This window comes from Amphiprion ocellaris, chromosome 15, assembly GCF_022539595.1.
Source record: "Amphiprion ocellaris isolate individual 3 ecotype Okinawa chromosome 15, ASM2253959v1, whole genome shotgun sequence".
In the NCBI taxonomy this organism is placed as follows: domain Eukaryota; kingdom Metazoa; phylum Chordata; class Actinopteri; family Pomacentridae; genus Amphiprion; species Amphiprion ocellaris.
Window position 1 is genome coordinate 29,180,483 of NC_072780.1, and position 14,570 is coordinate 29,195,052.

Consider the following 14,570-nt stretch of genomic DNA (forward strand, 5'->3'; position numbering starts at 1 on the left):
ACAGATATTTCATAAAATTCTGTTTTTTAAAGTAATTTACACACTGGTAGTCAACTAAGGTAATTTCTGTATTTAAAACTGCTTTTAAAAAAGCATTGTTTTACAGATATGTCTTAGTAGTTAAAAGAGTTAAAATATATAAATTGAGAATTGAAAAATGTAAAAAAATAATAATAAATTAATTAACTGTATTTTACTAATTTTCCCTTTTCTGTAAAATCATATTTAATATCTTGTAAAATCACAAAAAGCTAAAAAAAAATGTAATTTACTAGTTAACTTCAAAAAAATGTCAATAAATTAAAATCTTATTTTGATCTTTTACAGTGTTTTACAGTATTTCTCATTTTATGTCAGTAAAAAACATCTTTACAAATAGTTGCCATTATTGGTAAGAAAAAATATATATATTAAAGATTGGAAAATATTGAATTATTTTTAACTGTTATTTTACAGATCTTCCATGTTTTTTTTATTACAGATCCATCCATCCATTATCTATACATCGCTTAGTCCTCATTAGGGTCATGGGGGATGTTGGAGTCTATCTCAGCTGACTTGGGTCGAAGGCAGGGAACACCCTGGACAGGTCACCAGTCTATCGCAGGTCTACATATACAGGCAAGCAATCACACTCACATTCACATCTACGGGCAATTTAGAAAAATCAATTAACCTCAGAATATTTTTGGACTGTGGGAGGAAGCCAGAGTACCAAGAAAAAACCCAGGGAGAACATGCAGAAAGATCCCAGGAAGGCCAGGATGTGAACCGGGGATCTTCAAGCTGCAAGGCAACAGCAGCCTATAAACAGCCCTAAATCACAGATATGAAAATTGCAACAAAAAATTGTTCTTAATCAGAAAAATATTCATTTACACTTCGACCATAAAAAAATGGAATATGCAAGTTTCTTATGTATTTAAAACTACTATTTAAAAAATAATTATTTTACAGTTGTTTCCTATAAGTTAAAAGAAAAATTCTGGAAATTGAAAATTATAAAATGTATTTTAAACATGTCACTATTATTTCACTAATTTTCCTTGTTTTTTTTAAAGTACATATAATATCAAGTAAAAATCACGAAGTCACCAAAAACTTTAATTAAGCAGTATTAGTTGACATGACTGTAAAAATATAAAAAAATTTTTTAAAAAGCCACATAATCCCCACATCAAAAATCTACATTTTTGCAAATAGTAATTTGCTCTTATGCAATGTTTTGTATCCTTTCCGAGTTTATTAATTTGTAGTTTAGATATTTGCTGTTATTTGATAGAAAAAATATGCATATAAGGTACTAAAATGTTTGTTTATTAACTGTTACTTTATAGATTTTCCCTGTTGTATTAAAGTACATATAAAATCTAGCAAAATCCCCAAAAAATTAAAAGAATTTAAAATCAAAACAGTATTAATGTACATGTTGACACCAAAAAAACAGGACAAAACTATACATAATGTCCACATCAAAAATCTATTTAATATGTTTTTACAAGTAATAGATTGTTTAATGTCTTGCAAGTTTTACTGTATTTAAAATTGCTTTAATAAATCATTATTTCCCACATATTTTCTGTGAATTTTACAGTTTTTTCACCCTTGCTGTCAGATTTAGTTTTTATAGGATTTTATGTGATAAATCTGTATTACTGTGTGCGCATTCCCATTTTTCCAAACAAACAGTTGAGTATTTTTAAAGTAACATTTGACCAGATGTCATTTCTCTTTCTTCCATCATGTGTGTGATTCCTACTAGAGGAGATTGTGGATCTGTGGAGAGTTAAAAGAAACAACATCGCGTCTCTGCAAACAGAACGGCGATAAACCGCAGATGAAATGTTCAAACACGGTCAATCATCTCCTCCTCGGATGCTGGAGAGGAGGAGGATGGAGAGGAAAGAGGCGAGACGCTGGAGGCAGATAAGGTGCAGCAGAGAGGAAGGCGAGTGGAAGGAAGGAGGCCACTGAAGTAGAACACAGTCGATGTCTCTGGGGTGTGTGTTCACCAATTATAATGCAAAGCGACTCTCTTTCCATGTGCAAACAGCCCTTATGGAGTATTTTGCTGCTGACTTGTCTTTTTAATTTAAATTACTGCTTAGTTTAGTCATTCCTTTAGGCTAAAACTGCATCTTTTTCATGCTTTGGTCACTTTTGCTTCCGTATCATGTTTTTCTCTCAGACAAATAGAAAGAAAACATTCAAAATACACATTCAGGTGTTGATTTTACTGCACGGTGTCTATTGGACAGTTATGTAAATGAGTGCATGTTTAATTAATGTCTCATTTGCATATTTAAGCATAAAATGACAAAACAAAATGTCTTCATTTAAGAAATCAAATGAGAAAGTTTCATTAGTTTACTATTTATTAGTTTTCATTTTTACTATGTTGTTTCACATCCACTAAACTTTCCAGTTTGAATTCTGTCTTTATTCTGAGGGATTTTAACGATGGGGATTTTTCCTATAACATTCATAACCAGATTTATCCCTAAAAACATGGTTAAAATGGAGATTTTTTTTTCCATGTTGACAGTATTTTTTCTTGTGCAGTTCTAAAAGAAAGATATTTGAAATCCCTTCTGTGGAAAAGCTTTGAATTTAATAAGTCAACTAAGTGAAACTTTGCTGATAATTTCATTCAATGTTCACATTTCTGTTCTGGAAATAATGCAAATTAGGTCATTTTTAAGTAACATATTTAAACATAAAATTACAGGAAACTTTGATGCAAAGAATTTTTGTCTTTATGCAAAAAAAAAAAAAAAAAAAGACTTTCGGAAAGTTTCATTGTAATATATAAAAATTTATGTTTTTACTTGTAAATAGTGGTTTCCAATGAACATTTGTGTATTTTTATGTCTTCTGTTCTCATTTTCTGAGCCAGAAATCTCCACTTACACGGTATTTTTAAATACTATTTCTAAAAACATACCAAAAATGGATTTTTCTTAGCCTGTTGACAGTATTTTCTGATTTGTGGAGTGAGAAGACAAGTTCACAAAAGAGAAGATCCAGGCACTCATCGTTTGCAAATATGAGGATTTTTAATGGAGGGCCAGGAACATTAAAAAGCACACCAACGCGTGTCGGCTTACGCCTTCATCAGGATGTGAATACTCACAGACAAAGAGAGCACCTAATTATAGTCAATGTCTCCAGGTGTGCAGTCACATGACTGACAGGTCTGATGTAATACCTTTGTCAAGCTCTAGATGTAGACAATGGGCACAGAGAGCAGGAGTTTACAAGAGAATACAAATTTAACAGAAAAACTCAAGGTTTTACAAAAAACAAGAAAGGTCAAAATCTTCATTGAGGCCAGGGTAATGATTCTGTCACAGAGCCTGCCTCCAAGTTTGTTGACTATTTTATAAAACCTTATGTTCTCAAATTACCATCTTATCTTCAAGATAGTACTCAAGTACTCCAAAAGATATCACAAATGGGAAATATTGGCTCTTGTTTAATGGCTACTATGGATTTTGAATCTCTATTTAGTAATATAGTTCACAAAGAAGGATTAGCTGCCCTCAGACACTATCTGGGCAATAGAGACTCTGACCAAATGCCCCCCACAGACTTCCTAATACAACTAACGGAGTGGACTCTAAGGAACAATATATTTTTGTTTGAAGATAAACTATACAAACAAGAAAAAGGTACGGCCATGGGTGCTTGTTTTGCGCCGAACTATGCAAATCTATTTTTAGGCCTTTGGGAAGAAATGTATATCTTCTCTGATCACAATCCATTTAAGGATAATATTATTTTCTGGGGCAGATATATTGATGATGTCATCCTTTTCTTTTCAGGTTCAGAAAAAGAACTGAAGGACTTCCACCTCTATGTGAATGGTCTCAATGTTAACCTGAAATTAGATCTCAAGTATGATCTGAATTGTATACATTTTCTTGATTTGAATATTACAAAAGATGACCAAGGCAGCATTCATACGTCTATTTTCCGGAAACCAACAGATCGCAATACAGTGCTACATGCGGAGAGTTTCCATCCTCCTTGGTTAATTGACAATATTCCTAAAGGACAAATACAACGACTCAGACGTATATGTGACTCTGACCAGGATTTTATCAAGCAATCAAGGGACATGCAGGCACGCTTTGTTCAGAGAAGGTATCCACAGAAGCTGCTGTCTCAAGCTCACACTAGAGCGTTGTCTTTGAAGAGGACTGAACTGCTCACTCCCAAACCTAAAAATGTCCAAGCACAAAAGCCGTTTTTTGTTACACGTTACAGTAAGGAGGCTATCTTGGTCAAAAAGGTTATACAAAAAAATTGGGATATTATTGTGAGTGATCCTCTTTTAAGACAGGTGTTCCCTGAGCCCCCAGGAGTAAGTTTCCGAAGAGCTCCTACAATCAAGGACAGATTAGTTAGGAGCTATCTTCCTTCATCTAAACCCACTACATGGCTTTCCCGTCCAAAAGGGAACTTTCCTTGTGGCCACTGTAGGTATTGTGATAACTTGATAAAAACTAATACTTTTATAGATATTGGTAAGAGCAGAACTTATTTCATTAACTCTTTTGTCAACTGTCAAACAACCCATGTAGTGTACCGCCTCCAATGCCCATGTGGATGTTTTTATGTGGGGCTTACTAAAAGAAGGTTGAGGGATAGGGTGGCTGAACACTGCTATGCCATTCGCTCAAAAAACCAAAACTACCCCATGGCAAGACACTATATGGATATACATGACTGTAATGACTCTACTCTAAAAGTGTTGGCACTTGAAGTTATCACTATGGATGCAAGGGGCGGTGACAAAGTCCTCCGCCTTAGGCAGAGGGAAGCTTACTGGATACATGAACTCAGTGCCACAGTGTACCCTGGCCTCAATGAAGATTTTGACCTTTCTTGTTTTTTGTAAAACCTTGAGTTTTTCTGTTAAATTTGTATTCTCTTGTAAACTCCTGCTCTCTGTGCCCATTGTCTACATCTAGAGCTTGACAAAGGTATTACATCAGACCTGTCAGTCATGTGACTGCACACCTGGAGACATTGACTATAATTAGGTGCTCTCTTTGTCTGTGAGTATTCACATCCTGATGAAGGCGTAAGCCGACACGCGTTGGTGTGCTTTTTAATGTTCCTGGCCCTCCATTAAAAATCCTCATATTTGCAAACGATGAGTGCCTGGATCTTCTCTTTTGTGGACTATTACTATTGCCGTTTCCCATGAGCACCTTCGTATTGCAGGATACCAGAAGCTCCCTGTTATTTCTTTTCAGTTGAGAAGACAAGTTATTTGAAATCCCCTTTGCAAAAAGCTTTGACTTTATTATGTGAACAAAATGAAACAAAATTTGCAGATGACTTCATCCGAAATGAATGCGAATTAGGCCACTTTTAGAGATATAACACATCATTTGCATATTTCAACTTAAAATTTCTGAAAATTGTAATACAAAAATAATTGTCTCAATGTAAGAAATCAAATAGGGATGTTTCATTGTGATATCTATAAATGTACGTTTTTTTCCCCCATCATTCTCTGAGCCAAGAGAAGCATTTTTAACAGATTTTACACTTCATTTGCATTTTTAAACATATGTTTTCAGAAGACTCATCAAAAGAGAAAAATAACGTGCTTAACAGTGATATTTATCATTCATACATTTATCATGTATTTTTTTTATCTCTTGTTTCACATTTTCTGATCTCCAGTTCAGTATCACATCAACCAAACTTTCCAGTTTTATTCCACTCTTTATTCTTGTTCTTATGACCTTCACATTCTGATTTTAGAGTACTTTATTCCTAAAATATGTGGAAAATTGATTGTTTTTTTCTCGTTGGGTACAATATTCTCTGACTTATGAAGTGATTTTGAAAAGCCCTTCGGTTTAAACCTTTAATTTAATACGTCAACAAAATGGAAGCAGAAATTTTGCAGCTGACTTTATCTAATATTCAGATTTCTGTGCTGGAATTTACTGCAAATGAATTCAGTTTAAGAGATATAAATTCTCATTTGCATATTTAAACATAAGTACAAAAAAAGTATTTGTTTTGTTGTAAGAAATCACTGTGGGAAGTTTCATTGGGATATCTCTAAATAGATATTTTTACTCGTAAAAAGTGGTTCTGTGTGTCTTTTTTTAATCATTCTGTGGCCCAGAAATCTCTTCAGTTCAGTATCACATATACCAAAGGTTCCATTTTTTAAATTCCTATTTATATTCCTAAGGTTTTTACAGAAGTGATTCTTCTTGTATCACTTGGATCCTGATTTATAGAACAATTATTCCTGAAAACATAGCAAAATTTGTTTATTTTTCCTTGTTGTTGGCAATATACTCTGATTTATGGTGTTATAAAAGAGATATTTGAAATCCCCCCTGTAAAAAGCTCTATATAAACAGAACAAAATACAAATTTTGCAGCTAACTTTATCTAATATTGTGGTTTCTGTGCTTTAAATTGATGCAAAGTAGGTCATTGACATACATTGCCTCATTTGCATATTTAAACATGGCATTTCAGAAAACTTGCAGTACAGAAAGTATTTGCTTATGAACTGGTGAAGTTTCCCATTGATATCCATCAGTTTAAATGTCCCCCTGAGGGCCGATGATGTGCTGAATGTGAAGCTGCAGGATTCTTGTCGCTATAAATTCCTGTTTGCTCTGTGGCCTCCGGCTCTGAGTTTGACAGATTCTACACCTGCTCTCTCTTCTGCTTCAGCTCCTGTCGGCTGCAGTTTGCTGGGATCTTCAGTTTATTCACTCCTGCATGCTTCCATTGCAGAGATTAAAGGTAAATATATTATCGTAGATCCTTCAGTAGGTGTTACTGACCGGCTTCATTGTCCTTGTGGTCCATTTTCTGCAGAAAACATGACATTAAGACTATTAATACTGTATAGTGTTTCAGATTTGTCAAGGAAGGCCTGTGCTTTAATGCAAGTTGAACTGTCTCAGGGTATCTTTTAATTATTTTCATGAAACCAAATGACTGCAGTCACACAAAGCTCAACTTATTAGCTTAACATGCTGGCTGACCCGAACTATGAGCTTGTTGGCTTCATATTTCACCAAAAAACATACCAAAATGAGGAATTTAACAATATAAAAGCAGCAAAACAAGTTCCACAGCAAAAGTTAGAGAAGGAAATCTGGCAAAATAAGATGCAGACCGTGTTAATGCACAAGTTAATCAGTTTAACAATATCACTGCTGCATCATTAAGGCTCAACTGGATCTGACTTTAATCACAATTATGTGCTGTTTAAGCATGTCGCTTGGATGAAATCTATTCTTATGGCACATAAGATCATTTTAGCTTTATTCTTTGAGCTGCGGCCCCAGTGCTGGGATCAAGTAAAGAACAAATGTAAAAACAGAAATGAAAACAGTAAGTAGGCTTAATGCAACTCTTACAGGGTCAACAAGGCTTTAATCAGTCGCTTTCTAAGGATTACATCATGATACAAAAGGCCTGTAGAGCAATCAGATGGCTTTGAGATTGCTGGAATTCCTTCCACTGAGAAGTTATGTCGCTTATATTTATGATCACGAGGGAAAATCTTGAAACTTTGTGCATTAAGCTGCATGGGATCTACTAGGAAGGATGATGCCAGTTTCCAAGATGGCTGCTTAGTGGTGTTTTTATGTGCTTTCATTTGTTATCTCAAATTAATGTGTGCATCAGAAGTTACTGAATAGCATCCCAGTAAGATGTAAATCACCATTATAACCACGGAAAATACAGTTAAACCTGAAATTTTAAACAGAATGACACAAAATCAGACACAAATCGCACTAAAAAAAACAGGTAATAATGTATAAAACTAGAGAAACTTCACCTGAAAGCTTAATGGGACCAGAAAATCTTTTTATTCTCACGTTAAAAGAGACAATGCAACACACATCTGTGGATCTACAGGGTGTGTCTGTGTGGTTGTGTTGCAGCAGCAGGTACCTGTATGTCTTCAGAACACCTGAACCAGAACACCAGTCCTGTTAGTGCAGCTGTGTGTGTGTTGGCTCATATACCAGTTAGACATGAGTGTGTTTCTCTGTTTCTGTCTGCAGGTCATGTCTGTGCTCGGCGATGCAGCGATAATAACATCACACATGGAGTCCTGCCTCACACTGTAGGTGCTTTATCACACACTGATACACAAACACTCATCAGCCACAACATTAAAACCACTGAGGGGGGAAAAAAACCCCACTGATTATCTCATTAGAATGCGTTTAAATGGATGTTGCTCCTGTCTCATTTGACAAAAAAAATACCATGACTCGGATGTAAAGGAGCACGATTTTTAGTTTACAATGCTGCATATCTTTGTAAATTATATATGTTTGTATCATTTTGTATTGCAGCTCTGTGTTTAATAATATTATAGTGGGCAAGCTCAGTGGCGTGGCGCGCAAAATCATGATGTTGCTGTCTTTTTTCAAGCTTTATATAAAAATATACCTCTTAAAATTAAAGAATTTTTAAAATAATAATCGTAAAAATAAATTAGATTTTTGCAGATGGTGGTTTTATCTTTTCTCTATAACAAAAATGTTGAAAATAACAGCAAATGTATAAAACATTTTTTTTAAATAACAATAAAATAAAAAAATATTATAAAACAATGTACTATTAACGGTATAATAGTATTATACATTCATAAAATGTGGATATTATGCACAGTTTTGGCCTGTGTTATTTCAGTCAACATATAAATTAACATTTTTGTGATTTGACGAGATAATTTCTGTAATAACTTAGGGAAAATATATAAAATAACAGAAAGAAATGCTCAATAATTAGATAAAAACTGCTTTTAAAAAATTCTATTTTTTACAATTTGTTCTGCTTTGCAATTTGTCCTTGTGATATATCATGCATCGTATATGGTTAAAAAAAGAATTAGGTTTTGATATCAGCAGTGTGCAAACTGCATTATTGCTTTCATGGGAGTTGACTTTTTTCACCTTTTCATGGTCAGAAACATGAGCCACCTTTATATAGCACCTACTTCAGGTTTTATTATTGTTAATACAGAAAAAAAATATATAGAGAGAGATATTTAGACATCTAGAAAAGCATATATATATACACAGTAGTGCAAAATGACAGTAGCTAAAGTGAGAATATAGTGCAATTATTCTCAACAGAATTTAGGCTATTTTATATTGCTTTCCTCGTCTTGCATTACATCAAAATGCATATTAAAACTGAAGATTATTTAAGGAAAATCTCTTTATATTGGTGTCATCCTACACCAACACCACATACAGTATACTGTCCTTTTTTTATTGTTCTACAATTTGGTTAAAGATCTCAGATTTGTTTGTTCTTTTAGTAACTGAATTCTTGTTAAACTCTGTTCAGATGCAGCAGCAGCAGCTCTGTGAGGCCCAGAAGCAGGACGTCCACACTGACTGTAGCATTTACAGAGTGTGAGCTAAAGGTTAGAGCTGGTGACCTGAATCCCCTGACAAGCTGGGAAAGTCTTGGCGAGGGAAATGAGCGAGTAACACCACGCGCTGCATTAATGAACGCCACCAAGATCTCAAGCAAGGCACTTAACCCCCCGACTGCTCCAGCTGAGCCACTCTGAGGACTCTGGTCTCCTGGGACGGACTGGATTCCTACAAGATGTTCTATGGATGGCAGTGTTTTGGGTCAGAGACGGTAAAAGGGAGAAACTCTCCACTTAAAGAGATCTGAATAGTGCATGAGTAGTCAAGTATAGTTCATGATGTGGGGGAAAACACTTTGAGAACTTATTTAGGGGAAAAGCCCCACTGTTACCCTTAAACAACATGCCAGGGCAACAAGACTGACATTGCTTTGGTCACAATGTCTCAACAGCTACTGGGTAGACTGCCAGGACATTTTATTTATTCATTTATTTATTTATTTGCAGTTTTTTAATGTAATCTTTTTGTGAAATTTTCTGTCATTTTACAGGTTTTCACATAGAATTTGGCAAATCACAGAAAAAAGGGATTATTGTGTGACCATAATATTACCGAAACAAAACAGACCCAACCCAACCCAACTCAGCCCAACTTAACCCAACCCAACTCAGCCCAACCCAACTCAGCCCAACTTAACCCAACCCAACTCAGCCCAGCCCAACTCAGCCCAACTTAACCCAACCCAACTTAGCCCAACCCAACCTACCTCAACTTCACCCAACTCAAACCAACTTAACCCAACCGTACCTGACCCAGCCCAACTTAACTAAACCCAACCCAATTCAACTCAACCCAACTCAAGCCAATCCATTACAGTATAATTGGAATGTGCCTTGCTATTTGAATATTGCATCCATTATATCTAGATTTATTAGTTATCTTTTATTTGAATATTGTATTCTTTTGATCATAACTACCAAGTCTGTGCAGAGGGACTGTGTAAGAATTATTTCATAACATCAGTTGGCCTCTGTGGTTGAACTCTGTTTGTTGGCCCACCCATCCACCCCAGTTTGTTCCAATCATAATTGCCCCTCAAGTGCTTTGTCATTTTAATGTAAATATTTTCCATTTTTGGTGCATCTGCTGAAGGTCGCGTAGCAATCAGATATAACTGTATGTGTAGCAGTAAGCTGCAGAAACAACTTATTTAGAGGACAAAGTGATTTCACTGTTCACTTCCAACTCTCCATTTTTTCCATCACGTCTGCACCTCTGATATGATTCAGCTCTCAATCCCCTCAGTGTGATTTTTTTGTGCTCCCTTTATGTGGAACACTGATCCAGACTCATCTGAGCTGTTAAGACCCAGAAAATGACTTCTCAAAATAAGACCAGGTACTAAAATAGAAATTTTGTTGAGGAGAAAAATTGCTCCTTCCTTCCACTAACACGGTGAATTAAAGGCTCCAGGCAGGAACGTTTGTCCTCATCATGTCCCTCCTTCACAGAAGTTATATATAGTTGGATCAGTTGTTTTGGAGTGTGGCTGTCTGACAGCAGCTGTCTCCTGCCGGCTGACGGACTGGACTCAGCTCAGCTAAGAAATCAATCCTCAGATCCTTCGTGATGACAAACGAAATGCAGCCTCCACTTGTCTCCAGCAAGAACAGTGACAAAGCAATTTCTCATCACAGGATCTTTCACACCCATCAACCCGCTCTGTTGTGTTGCAGATAATTAAAACACAATCCATTAGCTTCTATACAAAGACTAAATTACAAGTTACTTTAATGTTATACACCTTTTTTTCCTCCCTTTGGGTCTGCTTTTATCTCTCTCCATTCATTCATCCTGTTTCCAATTCCCTCAATTATGTTTCATGTCAGCCGGATGATCAGGGAGCCGTGGTTACCTGACAGCCGTTGCCATGGTGACCAGGTCTGTGAAATGTTTTTGTTCTGCTCTCTCCTCTCGATTTTTTCTCTCCTGCCTTAAAATACACTCTTTGTTGTTTAACCTTTGTGAGGAGATGCATCGAGCATTTCTGTCTTTTCTGTTTAGTTGGGGTTTTTTTTTTCATCCCAGCTGCTTCCACTCACCTGTGAGGAGAAGAAAGAACAAGAACAGGGGGAAAGGTGGGGGATGGTCGATAAATAAAATGGATATTCTGGGTTTTAAGAGGAAGAAAAACACAGTGCAATGACTTTTCGATGGGTTATTCACAACAAATTAGGTGTTGTCGTAGAAACCATCATTTACTGATAAGACAGGATGTGTTTTCCTTGTTAAAACTACCATTATTCACCCATTGATCTGTTTTTAAATTAGACTGATTTACTCTGTTAATGAGTTCTTTTGAGCAACCAAGTAATGTAGTGAGTAGATTGTTTTTTGAACAAGCCACATGATCTTTGGTTGTGATATAACCTGCTTTTTAAAAAAAAAAAAAAAAAAATAGGCTCCGTTTACTATGCAGCATGGGATAAATAAGTCATACCTCCGTTGAGATGATGATAGAGATACAATACTATCGTGAAAAGACAAGAGGATCCAACAGAAGCAGAACCACAAAGTTTGACCTCTAAGTTTGGAGGAAAACAATAAAAAGAAGTCATGGTGCACTCTAAAAATCAAGTGTTTGCACCCCCCAAAGTAAAATACAATAAAATTAAATAAAATCAAAATTAAAATTAAATTAAATCAATTCAAAATCAGATCAAATCAAGATGAAATAAAAAATAAGATAGAACAGTAAAAATTAGATAAAATAAAAAATAATATAAAATTGAATAAAGATAAGATCAAATAAAATTAACTCAAATAAAATTAAATTAACTTAAATTAAAATTCAATTCAATTACAATGCAGCTTGCATTAACTTTTTAGAGTTGCTGTGCGCTCTAAAAACAAATGTTTGCGCCCCCTCAAAATAAAATAAAATAAATTCAGTTCAATTCAGTTCAGTTCAAAATCTAATCAAATCAAGATAAAATAAAAATAAGATAAAATAGAATAAAAATAAGACAAGATAAAAATAAAAATGAGAAAAATAAAAAATAAGATGAAATAAAGTAAAATTTGATAAATTAAATTAAATCAAATAAATTAAATTGAATTATATATAGCAGCTTGCATTAACCTTTTAGAGTTATGGCAATTTCTACTGAAATTATGTTCAATCTGTAAACTCGGTTGACTTTGGAGAAGTCAACAGAACAAGGCTTTCCTTTACAATCAAATTAAATTTAATTACTAATAGGTAGGATGAAGTTTTTTTAAGGTGATTCTCCATTAACATTAAGTTTTTCCAACAAGAGTTTCTGCATTATTTGAAAGGAATTTTGAAATGTCACTCCTAATTACTAATGTTATGAACCCAAGCTTGTGCATTGTTTAAGTTTTAAAAAAGTTAGATTTTCTTCAGCATTTTAAAGCTTTTTTTGTGGTTGTTTTTGTTCTTGTAGCAGCTTTTAAGAGACAAAACTGATGCTTAACTTTTTAAAATTTTAATCCCCAGTTGTGTAGTTGAATACAGGAGATACTAAGAAATGTCACCTTAAAACGTTTTTTGTGTATAATTTATTCAGCCTACAGATCCTCTAACACACAGTCCTAACTGTGAATCTGTTCAGGCAGGTTTAGTTGCTACGAGAGGAGACCTGACATCTTCAACTCACAATGAAGAAAAATTAAGTTATCAAGCCAATTTCATTAGTTTACTCAATAGTGCAATTTCAAGGTACTTTTAAAACAATTACCATAGAGAATTGCTAAGTTAATGAAATTACAAACATCATTATGTCACTAAAACTCATCTCAATAATGATTTTGAATGTTTTTTCTTGCAGCCATGCCTTTAATTAAGTTGCAAGCATAGATACCCTGAATTACTATTTAGAAAGTGGACTAATGTGTAGACTCTCATTAAAATATAAAACAAATGTGAGCTTTAAATGATCCTAGTAATGAAAATCAACCTGGTAAATGGAGAAAATGGTGAAATAGATTAAACTTAAAGAACACAGACATCTATCTAACAATATTATGCTGCTAGTGGCCTCAACTTCAATCTTTATTCTTTCTTACTTTATACATTTAGTCAAAGTCAAAGTCAGCTTTTTTGTCAGTTCTTCAATATGTACATGACACACCAAGAATTGAAATTACGTTACTCTCTCTTTGTGCAACAGTAGACATTAAATAAACACTTAGGGAAAAAAAAGATATTAAAGGGCAAAAAAAAGAACGAAGGAAGTAAAACTAGAGCCGAGCAACAACTAAGAACTAAGAAAAGCAGAACTGAGTGAAATGTAAACACGACCATGAGATAAGATTAGGTTTTAAAAAATAGGTAAGATTAGATGAGATTTATATGCCACTATTACATGTCGCTAACTTTCTATCTTGTCTCTCCTGAAGGTTTGGTCTTTCTACTCAAGGTGAGTTTTTTCTTCCCACTGTGCTGCTCACAGGGAATCTAAAGAAACTCTGGATTTGTTGGGGTTTTCTGTACAATTTTCTAAGGTTCTCACCTCACTATGTGCAGTGTCATGTGTTGTGAATTGGCTCTATATTAAAAAAATTCATTAAATTGAATATTTCATTTTAAAGCCCAATGGTGGGGAAAAAAATCAATGTGCTTTATTCTCTAGGAACTTTCAACAACATTTTCATGACAGTACTTGGATATGCACGGATGCTCAGTGCCTTATTTAGATCTGTTATCGGCTTAATTACTTAATAAAACACTATTAAAGACACCCTCAGGTGAAAATCCATCAGGGATCAGAGCCTCAGTAGATCAGAGGCAACGGTGTAGTGTTACATCTGAGCTATTTTAAGGCATGCAGGGATTATTTTTATGGAAAATCACTTCTGAAAATATAACTCTGACACACAGAGATGAGTTTTTGAGAGTTAAATCAACCTTCAGGATAGACTTTAAGAATCCAGTATGAGCCCTGTCTTATTTATTTTGTCACGGCAGCAAGCAAGAGTCAATTTCTCTGCAAATTCATCCTTTAAGGCTGTTTTTGAAACTTCTACTTGCAAAAAACTTTGCCAAAGTTAATTAGTAACAGCTGGAACACTGTAGAATGTGGATAAGAGACACTCAGGAGATTTATTGAAATACAATAAGTTTCCTTTTTTTCCTCACCAGGCCTG

The 14,570-nt window shown here is 34.7% G+C and overlaps 1 long non-coding RNA gene across 1 annotated transcript; it reads left to right on the top strand.

The window, feature by feature from the left end:
• Positions 1–1,726: 1,726 nt before the first annotated feature.
• Positions 1,727–14,020, top strand: LOC118469735 (uncharacterized). Its single transcript, XR_004846692.2, has 4 exons — positions 1,727–2,000; positions 6,721–6,792; positions 8,070–8,131; positions 9,370–14,020. It is a non-coding gene; the product is annotated as an uncharacterized LOC118469735 (long non-coding RNA).
• The last annotated feature ends 550 nt before the right edge of the window (positions 14,021–14,570 follow it).